Below are 12,289 nucleotides of genomic sequence, written 5' to 3'. Positions count from 1 at the left end.
AAAAAAAAAGGCGAGCCAAATTATATTATCATTGTTTTTCCTGAATATTTGTCCTAAATAAGACTTAGAGACTGACAGGATTTGCAGCCAAAATTCCTTGTTTATACTCCATCCAAATGGAGCCAAGGCAGCTACAGTATGTTTTTCACACTGCTCTACAAATGCTTCAGTCTCCGTGCTTTGTCTTGTGAGGAAAAAGGCTGCTTTTATGCTAAATTATTCGTAATGACTTTGTGAAGTGGATTAATATCCAGGAGTCTGGATTCTCACTGGACAAATATCAAATTTACCTCCTTGGGGAATCAGGATAGTCTTATTATAAGGTTCCTAGGAAAGCAAAAAAAACAAAACAAAAACAAAAAACAAAAAACAAAACAAAACAAAAAAACCACCAACCAACAACAAAAAACCACTTTTCTTTTCTGTGTAAAATTGCAGCCCCTGAAAAAAGTTCAAACTACAGAAAATTAAAGCATACTCTCCCATTTTGGCTGGTAATCTGTGTCATGACCTAAAATGCTACCCAGTCTTCCCCTTTATTTGTGCAGGGTTCCTCTCAATTTTGTCAGGCTGTGCATGGGTCAGTAGTCCAGAAGGGAATTTCTTTGGCTATATCTTTATTCACAAGGAGGGCAGCACCACAGAAGTGATCTGAAGCTCAAAAGAGCGGCTGCTAAGGACCTGGCACCTGCAGGGTGTGTGTTTGGGAACGGAGGGTTGAGTTCTAGTCTAGTTTCATGGACTGACCTCCTACCAGGAGCTGGCATGCATAGGGATGCTCCTGGAGTGCATTTCCCATTTAGTTTCGTTTAAACAGGATCCAGTGCTCTCCAAGAGCAAAGTAAAGCCCAGTAAATGGGGAAAAGTGGAGGATTTTTTCTAGAACGACAAGCCTTGTCTCATCCCAGACACTAACATGAATACAGACATTGAATTCAGCAGGGTTTGTTTGTTTCAGACCTCAGATAAGGCTATCAGTTGTCCTTTCTTTTTGAGAGAATTGAGTTAGGAGAGACTGAGGTACCCAGCAGGTGTAGTTACTAGTGTGTACTTTCTGAAAAGGAAGTGTAATGGTCAAGTATACGAGGAGTGGCCTTGATTGCAAGTTACTCTTGGTTGGGAGAAAACTTCTGGGGAATTGTCTGTACTGGCAACACAGGCATTTTGATTCTCTCTCTATGTGTGCTGCAAGAAGTCCAAAACTACTCTGTGTCTTCTGAAGAACTAGAGGAACCCTGTACAAGGAAAGCTGTCTTTCCTCTCCAAAAAATTAGCAGAGATAATGGATTCATTTTTGCCTTTCTATCTGTTTTTCCTTCCTGCACGTTTATCTGGGGAATAAGTTGCCCTCCTCACCATATGGCCTGTAAGGAGATAAAAGACAGTTTTCTTTACAGAAAGACTCATTTACTTTTCCAAGTGCAATTCCCATTCCTTCATTTCTGTTGGCATGTGTATTCTCTCAGTGTTATTTCTTTCACGATTGTGTTGAAAGCCCAAAATGATAAGGAAAAGATTGATCCTTCATGTACCAGTGCAATATTGACAAATTTCAAACACATTTTATATAATATATCACATAAAGCATGCCAATATTAATCTGTCTTAGATCCATATGTTCTCCATATTACCAAAGATTTTGCCATCTCACAATCTTTCTTCACAACCAGTTCTCACATCATGTTACTGCTGTAAGTGCTTTTTGCCCTACACAGTTGATGGGGAAATGCCACACAAGGACTGGCTTGTCCAAGCTCCCATATGTAGACCATCCTCAAAATCGTGCTTTAAATGGTGGAATGAAGAAATTAGTAAGTGAAAATATTCACAGCCTAATATTATAGATGACTTTCTCTGAAGAAGACAACGTAAAAGCACGACTGTTCTATCTCTTGACCAGTACTTTGCAGCATGGTATATGTGTACCTGTCAAACAAACAAATATTTGCATCAAGTTCATGGGGATTTTTGTTTTTGTTTCTGGTTTTTCTTTTGAATTACTCTGTAGAGCCAGTAAAGCCGTATACATCTGCCACACTAGAAAGGGAATAGTCTTACACTGTGATGAAGTGTAAAGAATTATTCTAAATATAAGAGGAATACGTTTTGTGCCTGATAAGGACTGCTTCCCTAAGAAAAGGGGACAACCTGTATCTGTAGATTTCTCACCTTGGGTATCTCTACCATATTCACCAATACTTCCACCACTTCTTTCCAAGGCACAAATCTCAGTGGAATCCAGCTGCTTAGTCAGACTTTCCCTCTTGTTTCCCTTCGCTTTACACCTGAGAAATTCCCTGCTGCAAGGCTCCTTTGGGATAAGCAGGTTTGCAGAGATAGCCCAATGGCTCTTCCTTCAGCAGCTGCTGCAGTGGGAAGTTGAGAAATGTCTAAGACAGGAACAAGTGGTTCAGTGGTGCAAGAGTCCTACTGACTCTCTGGATGCCACTGCTCTATGCCGAACTCTTTTCCTGTAGCATTTCTTTCAGAGCTCTGTTATGGAAGCCATTAGCACCTTTCTGTCTAACAGTTTGATGACAGGATTTCTGCCTGTGGTTTCCAGAGGCAAGTCCTTCAGGGAGTGCCACAACTATCGTAATGTTAGCAGATCTGTGTGTGAGTGTACACGTGTCTACCTGTCTATTCAGTAAAGGCCACAATCAGTTACTACAGCTAAGGGAATAATTCTGCCCCACGCAGACACCACTATGACATATTTCAAGGGAAAATATTGCGTTTTTGAAGTGTCAAGTCCTTTTAAAAAGTTGTACTTTGTACTAGTTTTGTATATCCAGGGTTGCAAGCCCAGATGCCCTCAGCATCTCTCAGGAAATTAAACTATGAAAATACTTACAGAAGCTGGTACTTTCACCTTATAATCAGGAGAAATCATCACCTCTAATTCTTAGGCCAGATCTGCCCTAGTGTTCTTATGGAAAAGCTTCATGTTAAATGACTTGTGTTTTCTGAAGGCATTGTTGGCATTAATCAGATGTATGCCAAGAAATGCACGTCATGCCTAGGATGACAACATCTTCAGGCCAATAAATACTTCAGTGACAACATAGTTGTACGTGGGTTTATGTATCTGAGTAGATGATTTGAATATGCTCTGAAGCAGAGTTCACTGACAAGATAAAAAGGTCAGAACATTCTGTCTCTTTGTTGCATCACTGTATGTTTTCCACTTTTATTTTGGAAATGAGTAAAATATTTTTGGCATCAGGCCAGATCCACAGTGGAACTCTTCCACACCATTCCAAATGGCAGTAAAATAGAATTATGGAATATTACACCAAAAAGAATCTTGCCCTACACATCAGTAATTTATCTGCTATATTTTTTGCATCAGTAACCATAAGAAATTGTTATTGGTTCCTCTTCTAGTGCATATTTGTTCTGTGGTTAAAGATGAGTTACTGCACAGTTTGGGTTAATGGAGGCATTCTCCCCTGAGACAGAAGTACACACTGACTTTAAGATGGGGATGGGTACTTTATTATGGTCTATGACTGATTTCAATGCTGCTTTATCATCTGCCAGCATGCACACACAAACTAATAAGCTATTCACTGCTTTTTGCCCCTGAGGGCACCTTTCAATAAGGCAAGTCATTGATTTTTACCATCAGACACAAGGCCATAAGCCATTCTCTGTGTCATTCTCTCCCCAGTGGTGCATTCTGCAGGGGAAACTGGTCGTTTTAGTCACACACCTTCACACATGCACACACAGCAGCCAGCCATAATCTAGCTCAGATGCTCAGATATTCACTTTGCCTCCATTAGGAGAGCTATTTATATTAACCTCTTCTGCAATTCTCTTTGTATGTAATTTGTTTTAAAAATGCTTCTACGTAATGCTGAGGCCTCCTACAATAGGCAGAATATACTTTTTTTTAATCCTTGACAGCATGCTTCTGGTATATAAATCAGATCATCATTGCCACTCTTTTAAGCCCAAAGACTGCAGTAATAGACATAATCATGACCAGTGCCTTTCAGGTTACTTATATTTCTCTCAAATCTGAAAGAAATTCCCTTTAGGAATTCTATAGTGCTGCCTTAAAAGTTTTTTCTGTTTTATAGACCAAAGGTTCTCAAACTTTATGATTTTGCTCAGCCTATCTAAAATGCAAGGTACAGTGTGGATCATTGTGGTTTTAATCACAGCCACTGTTCTCTACTCTTGCTCTGATAATGTCTTTTATAGATCCATCAACCAAGCTTCCTGCAGCTGCTCAGACCAAAGGAACATGGGTGCTCAGCTGGTACCCTCAGAGTAATTCAGATGTCAGTAGGGGCATTCTGATATCCTGAAGCTGAGTGTCTGGCCATCTTGTAGGTATTTCCCACTCCATTTACCCTCCCTCTTTAGCAAGCTGTCCTTAGGGAAATATCTGACACTGCCGGCAGCATCTCCTCCCCAGCTGCAAAGACGCAAGGAAGGGAGCCAGCGCAGCACCTCGATTCCCCTCTCATCCCTTCTCCAGCCAGAGCAGCCAAGGCAAGGAAGGGCTGGTTCAGCACCTGGCTCCACGTGATGCTCAAGGCACTGAAAGCGTCCTGGCCTAGCTAGGAAAGTGACCTGTAATGGCCTTAAGCTACCTGAACTCCATCTGAGATCTTAGTGACAATGCCCTCTGGGCCACTTAGGCACAGAATACTGTGCTGCCCCAGAGGCTCCACTCCCAGTGAAGTAAAGCAGTTTTTTAACAGCTTTAGATGTGGGGAAAAGGCCTTAAAGGCTATATCGCTTGGATTATACATTTTTGTCTGCTCTGTATATGATATTTCATAGCATCTGTAGGTCGTGTAAAGTTTAAATAATCAGAAATGTCATAGTTTAAAATGTTTTAGCCAGTTTTCACTGCAGCAAATAAGAAAAGAAAGTTTTCTATTAGAAAAATTCAATTATGTTTCTGATGAAAATATAGAAACTGAACATTGCAATGAGGTAATTCCGAACACCTCATTGAGATCTTTCTGGAATTCTTAAAATATTTCTTAGCACCCTTTCATATTGTACCGTTGTGCTAAAAAGCCCACTACAGAAAATAATTCTGAATGTCAAAATTACTAAAGGAAATAAGCTAGCACTTATTTTTCAGCTATCTCAAAGCATTAATTAAGTAGCTTGATGAGTTACAATTTCACACTATGCACAGCCTTGTTTAAAATTCAAAATGTAACCTGTATTAAAATCTACACTATTCAGTTGAGATCTATACTGCCAGCTCTCCCTCGACAACACTAAATGCATTAAAACAAAGCAACTGCATCCAGTCTGTGGATATACTCTGAACTCTGATGCTTATTCTTCCACAGAGGGGGGGCTTTATGGGTTAAAATTAAGGATTTGAAATGGAAAGATCATTACATAACGAAAATTGTTTTTTTCCAGCCGAAGGAAAGGTGCTTTGAAGTGTATCAGGTTCATAATCTGTTTGGAAATCTAAGCAGAAAATACCCGTGCAGTTAATTGGCACATGCAGTTGATCACAGGCATCTAAGCAGCCAACTGCGTGTCCTGATGAGGCTATAAAAAGTATCTCTGCTCACTGCCATGTCAGTTTGCAACATACCTTTTATACAGACCTGACTCTGAATGTCTCCATAGCATTGTATTAATCAGACCAAATGGTCATCCTTGACCTCAAGACTTTAATAATTTTGCTGTTTAAGTAATGAAAATTTCAAGTTCTGCTTATACAAGGTTAGAGAAGGAATATCTGTTTGGATGACCACTAGAAAATGGACATATTTATAATAGCAGTGTTGGGAATAGAGAAAGGAAAAATAATCAGAACTATCCCAGTTCATCAAACATCAGCAGAAATGTGCTTCTCCAAATTTAATATCAAAGGATGACTGTTTCTTCTGACAGTGTCTCTAAGCAAAGCAGATAAGCCTCTGATTGCTAATTAAACCCTCGCAAAAAGCCCTTAAATGAAGCACCCCCATGCCTGACTAACAACTCAAATCTCAAAGGCTTTCATAATTGAAAGTGGAAGAGATTAAATTAAGAATATATTAGTGAGTTAATGAAAGACAAAAAATGTTATTTGTTCTGTTTACAATGAAACAAAAATCAAGGGGTTGTCTCCCCTAGCTGTGGGAGGGCAAACATTTAAATACCTGACAGAACATGCATTGTAGAGGAACAACTGCACAGCCTCACACCCATTGTCCAGCCAAACAAGCGTCCTGGATCTTTCAAGGACCAGCTTTGCCTTATTTTCTTCTTATTTTGAATTTATAGAAGAGCTGTTTGAATCTATACCAAGCTGTTCTTTTAGATCTGTCTGCAGGGATCTAGTAAAGGAAGCATTTGAAATTCATTCATTTGGTCCTTCAGTTAGTACACATCTTCATCTCCTCATCCTGCCTCTCCCATGTGCAGCAGGGTGAAAATGCCTCCTGTGGCTCTGGCTAAGAAATGATAAATGAGGTGATAAATGAGTGGCCAATAAAACAGATTTTATCCTACAGGTCCTGCGGTTAGAAAAGCACAATGCAAAGACTGGCAGATGTCAGTCTCCTCTCCTCCACAGTCAAGAGGAAACGTAGAGATGCAAGTACAATTCACCCAAACACATAAATACATTGTAATAGTCTACCCATGATCTCATTTTTTTCCTTTGTCTTTCTTAAGTGGCAATTTTGCCTCCTATAAGTAAACATCATCAGTTGGATCTTGCTAATGGAAACCATTTGTGTGGATTTAGGAAGGCCTTTGCTGCTATGGCAGCATGCTTCACAATGAACATTTGTCAGCATGCTGCTGTTATTTCCTAAATATTTCCACCTCTCTGCGGGGTTGTGTGTGTGTTTGGAGTTGTGTGGAATGTGGGAGCTTTGATGAAATGCCGTGGGTGAAACATTTGACTGAGCTGTCAAGCACGTGCCTAAGCAGGGAAATGGTGAATGTTCCAGTCTTGTTTCTCACTTCTCACAGCCCAGATGAAGCAAGGGTTTAAGATCGTGGATCCTGCCCTTGCTGATAACATTCTACTCCCTCCCATGCTGGAGCAAACCAAGTGACAGAGAGAAATGAGCCTCCCACTCAGATTTAATCCTCCTGGGGCCCATTTTGTCCACAATTCCTTGGCCGGGGTGCTTTGTGAGAAAATGGTAGCCCCCACTAGATAAGCTCCTTTGACTGAAATTGTAATCCGTTTCCAAGGTCTACAGAAAAGGCATTTGGACTGAGCTGGAGAAAGACTGGGTTTTATTCCCTTTCTTTCTTCCTTTCCCCTTCAAACAGCAACTGAGTACTCAGTGTGCAGTGGGTTTAACTTCAGTGAGGATAAAACTGCTGGAGAAAATGGTCTCACCTGAACCATTTACTTCCAGTGAGCCTTTGGATCTCAGAGAAAACCTTTCCCTGCAGGTTGCAAAAGATGAAGGCAAACTCTTTAAGGATTACTCACTTAGGAGGCTTCTGATGTCTGAGCCTGGAAAATGTGATCTATGACCAGTGGAAAAGGGGCAGAAGATTTTTATGGAAGTTCCAGAACTGCCTTGGCTGTTGCCTGTAATGAGTGTCCTAATATCAGCTCATTTTGTAGAGTTGTCTATTCTCTTAAAGGGGAAAAAATGCAGCTCGCAGATAAAATACTTTGAAATGGGAAGCAGCTTGGGGGTTTGCTTTTTTTTTTTGTTTGGTTGGGGTGTTTTGTTTTGTTTTTCTGAAAACTGTTTTGCATTTAAAACAAGAGATGTTTCAACATTTTTTTAAACATGCCTCCTTCTCTATTAAGTACCAGATTGTGTTCTGCCTTCCACTACTGGCATGGAATTGTCATAGGCATCAGGTCTCTTGCACTGTCATAGAGATATTTTAGCAAGAAATAATCATTTATTCCTACAATGTATTTTTATTCCTATGAGTTTTCTATTACCTAGCTGGAAATTTTCATGTCACATTACTGCAGAGTCAAAATCCCTATGAGACTTAAGTGGAGGTATTTTGTAGGGAGACATTAAGCCTCACAGAAATTCAATGTCAAGTTGTCAGGTGGAAGGTAGGATTGCTCTCCTAATTCCAGAGAAGAGATGTTGATAAGCTGGCCTCAGACCTAGAAAAGAGCTGGTTTGTCCTATCTACCTGCTGGTACAGAACTCTTTCAGAAAGTATACAACTGAACGATGTGTCAAATTATTCTTCCATTTTTCTTGTGACAAAACTTCATCTCTTTTCCTGGATGATTATTACACAGTCGAACTAGTCTCACCAGTCCTGGTGACACTGATGAGAGCATCAAAATATTAAAGTGAAATTTCCCCTTTATCAATTCCGTCAAATTATTTTGAGTGATATCTCTCTCAGCTGCTTGAAGAATTCTACACTCGTCTTGCTGACCATCACCCTGCAAACACCAGCCTTTCCCTGGCAGTTTGGCTCAGTTAGCAGGCTTGGCTAGCTCAGAAGAGCCCCTCAGCTTGGCCTGTGAGGTGCCAGGACAGCACACTGCCCTTGCCCAGCCCAGGTGACAGCCCTGTCCCTGTGCCCTGGCATGGTTATGGAGTTGGATTTGGCTGGGGTGCTGAATTCTCTTCCTAGTGGCTGCTATGGGCTGTGTTTTGGGTATGTGCTTGAAGCAGTGTTGGTAATTCAGGGATGTTTTCCTTACTGCTGAGCAGCATTAAATAGAGCCTAGGCTTTTTCTGCTCCTCACCCAGCAGGGCAGAGGCTGGGAGTGCACAAGGAGTTGGGAGGGGACAGTCAGGACAGCTGACCCCAGCTGACCCAAGCAAGAGTCAGACCATATGACACTGTGCTCAACAAATAAAGCTGTGGGAAGAAGGAGGAAGAGGAAGGCTGAGAGTACTGGCATTTGTCTTCCTAAATCACCGTTGTGTGCGATGGAGCCCTGCTCTCCTGGGGATGGCTGAACACCTGCCTGCCCATGGGAAGTGGAGAATAAATTCCTTGCTCTGCTTTCCCTATTAAACTGTCTTTATTTCAACACACAAATTTTCTCACTTTTGCCCTTCTGATTCCGTTCTTCCTATCAGGGAGGAGTGAGAGAACAGCTGCCTGGAGCTGAATTGCTGGCTGGGGTTAAACCACAACACTGTGTTTGTTGCACTTTCTCTCCATATAATAATGTTTGCTGTGTAGAAAATGTACCTGCGGGTAATTTCGGGAAGTAGCCTCACGTAGTTTAACAACAGAAAATTATAAAGACAAATCAATTTAAAAGCACTTCTAGCCTTTGCTTCAAACTTCACTTAAATACTCTGAGCTTTCTGCTTGGAGAAATGGAGATAAAAGAGATAAAAAATGCTTAAAAATTAAATTAATCCAGGCTTTTCTGGAAAGGTGATAGAAGTGTGTATTCCTGACTGAAAATTCAAACATCTGCTTTGAGCAAACCAACTTTTGTGTTTCAGATTTAACAACAGCATAAAAAAAATTCAGCCTGTGAAATGGTGCATTTGGAGAAGACTACACCAAGTTGTGTTTTTTAGAGCAGAGGTACACATTTTTGCTAGAATCTTTGTGTCAGATCAATAGTATATTGAGCTCAGAACAATTTGGGTACTTGTGGCACAGAGTGCATGCCTACTCTTGCTAATGGAACCCAAATATGATATGCAAGAGAGAGATCCGTGCATCAGCAACAGAACTTTATGATATAGGGATGTTGAGGTAGGCACTATGCTCAATTTATATATAGTTTTGTGTAATTGTACTACTCCTCCCCTGCAGTTCATGAAGAAAAACTTTTTATCTCCTCTGGACAATAATTTCCAACTAGTTTTCAAGTGTAACACCAAGCAGACACCTAGAGGCAAGAAGAAATCCCAAATCCTTCCCTTAACTGGGACACTGGTAAGAAACGTGAAGCATTTTCAAGAAAAGGAAAAAGTGCATTTCCTAGCAACTAATTGTTCTGATTTTTTTTTCCCCTCCCCCAGCTTATAATGTCTCCAGTGACTTGTATTTTTTGACTTGGTACACTCATTGGATGAACGTTTTAAAAATTGGACTGTTCATGAGACAGATTTTCCCAAAAAATTGCAGCTCTGCTTAGTAATCAGTCACCCTCAGATGGATATTTTTAATTAAAGCATCTGGCTAAATCATAGGCTTTTACAAAAGGCATATTAGGTCATATTGTGCAACTCACTGGCAAATGTTATATTGTTCACTACAAGACATCTAGCACTTTGTCTTATCCTTCCTAAGTTAGGAAATCATGATCAATTCCTTTAATTCTCTTAAGGGATTGTCTTATTGGCTAGGAAATCCTGCTCTTGGGAATTTTCTTTTCACCTAATATTCATGAACCCAAACAATATCTTAAGTAATTTGAAAACATTGAAATTTGTTTTCCAGTTGCAATTCTGTGATGTTATAACAATGCGGTGCATCCTTCTAGGATAGTGATTTTTATTGCAACATAGCAATATTAAGGTTGCTTATAAACTTCTATTAAAGTTGCTAATAAACTTCTGACCCACCTGTACTAACTTTTGTCACTTTTCATGGTGTTAGATCAAATTTATGGAGATTTTGAAATCCAGTTAGTAAGCCTAGAGCCCTCTATACTGTGATTCTCTGAAAGCTCTCCCTAAAGTCTTGATTTCTTTTTCTTTTTTTTTTTTTTTTCCCCCACAGATTTCACAGAATATTCCGAGTATTACATTTTCCATTTTAGAAGGAAAACTTAATCCTGCTGGAAGTTTTGATTGATATTAGTGAGAAAGGACCTAATGCACATAGTGGGCACTTTTGGAAATCGTCCCTATCCCTTTCCTGATTGTGGAAGAGGAGTGCTTTTCTTCCCTGATGCATGGTACCACTTTTCTCAACAGAATCATCCCTCTGGGCAGGGTACTCCTTGTCATTTAGTTCAAGAGATTCTCTGACTGGTAACATGGGCACTGTACTGCACTACTTTTTACCTTTGACTCTGAATGATTTTTTTTTTTTTTTTTTTAATTCTCACAAAAGAAAAGGCTTTTGCTTTTTCCTCATTTGCTTGTGATTTCATATTTCTTTTGTTTGTTAACAGAAAGAATGGGAGAGTTCAAAACACTTTACTGGCTTGATAAAAAGTACTGATAGTTTTGAGAAAAAACAAAAGATCAAGCTCTTTGTGAAATTTGCATTTCAGAGAAGCTTTTTTAGGTTAGTGACTCTAGCTGCCATTAGTTCCAGCTGTTTATGTCATGGACATTAAATTTTCAGTGTAACTGTACTGGAGAAATAAAGAAAATAAAAAAGGAAGTATGCATTTATAAGGGACTCTGGCTCCTGAGAAGGTAAATCCTGGCCCAGAAAGAAGGTATGCTCTTTCTCCTATCCTAATGCCTCAGCCTATTTTTTTTACATGATTACTGGATGGGTTTTACTTTCCCTGATGCTTTCTCTGTTTTTAGAGTCCTACTTATTTTATTTTTCCATCTTTGCATAAAAATCAGTGCACGTATTTTAGCTGATCTCCTGAACAGCAAAACCCAAATGAGTTCGGGATGAAAAAAAAAGAGATATAGTTTCTAATCAAGAGAAGGGAATAAATGATAGGTGCATGTAAATCTGTGTAGCTTCATGAAAGGAAATGAGGCTGTTGTGCATTCTATTTTTAAAAAACTTTATTCTAATTTGAGGCTAAGTAGCAACGTTCACCCTGAATTCATCCTTGAATTAAATCCTATGGATTTATACAAAGAGCTGACTTCAGTCTTTATGTTTTTAGAGTATATTGGTTCATCTCTTTAGTCATCAGGACTGTTACTTCCTTTTCCCCTTTACTCTCCCTGCTCTAAATTCTAGGGAACAATTCACTTGCCATCACAAGAAGTGTTTGACAGAACAAGATACGGTTGTGCCAAATTGTTGATGATATAGCACTGTGCCACATCATACAATGTTTCTACCTGTGGCCACATCTGGTACTTCCTCTTTCTGGCTCTGTTCATTTTCTGAGACTATTATTAGGGCAGGATACATCCTTTCCTTCTCTCTCTTGAAAAGCTTCATGCCTTGGATAGTTGCAAAAGTTTCTAAATTAGACGTTTCTAAAACGAACTTGATTTTCCAATAATTTGGAATATGATTAAGTTTAGTTTTGAGCTTATCAGAAAACCAGATCAACAATTTTTCCATCCTCATTTTTTAATTAATAGCTCAACCACTGTTTGAATCAGATCTGGCTCAAAAAAATCTGACTTAAGCCACTGAACACTGTACCAAAGCCATTATACAAGGCTATGTGTATAAATGTCAGTCTTTCCAAACAAGTGCTCATGCTCTTTCTTCTAAAACTCAGTGATTT

General features: G+C 39.6%; 1 long non-coding RNA gene across 1 annotated transcript in view; it reads left to right on the top strand.

Annotated features, from left to right (window-relative positions):
• The window catches only part of LOC120756204 (uncharacterized), a 346,638-nt gene extending 335,869 nt beyond the window's left edge, over nt 1–10,769 (top strand). The window contains exons 3-4 of the long non-coding RNA XR_009208096.1: nt 9,718–9,840; nt 10,630–10,769. This is a non-coding gene — a long non-coding RNA (uncharacterized LOC120756204). The remainder of the gene's footprint in view (nt 1–9,717; nt 9,841–10,629) is intronic.
• The last annotated feature ends 1,520 nt before the right edge of the window (nt 10,770–12,289 follow it).

This window comes from Hirundo rustica, chromosome 8 (genome assembly GCF_015227805.2).
Source record: "Hirundo rustica isolate bHirRus1 chromosome 8, bHirRus1.pri.v3, whole genome shotgun sequence".
Lineage (NCBI taxonomy): Eukaryota > Metazoa > Chordata > Aves > Passeriformes > Hirundinidae > Hirundo > Hirundo rustica.
This window is presented reverse-complemented; position numbering and strand designations above follow the sequence as displayed.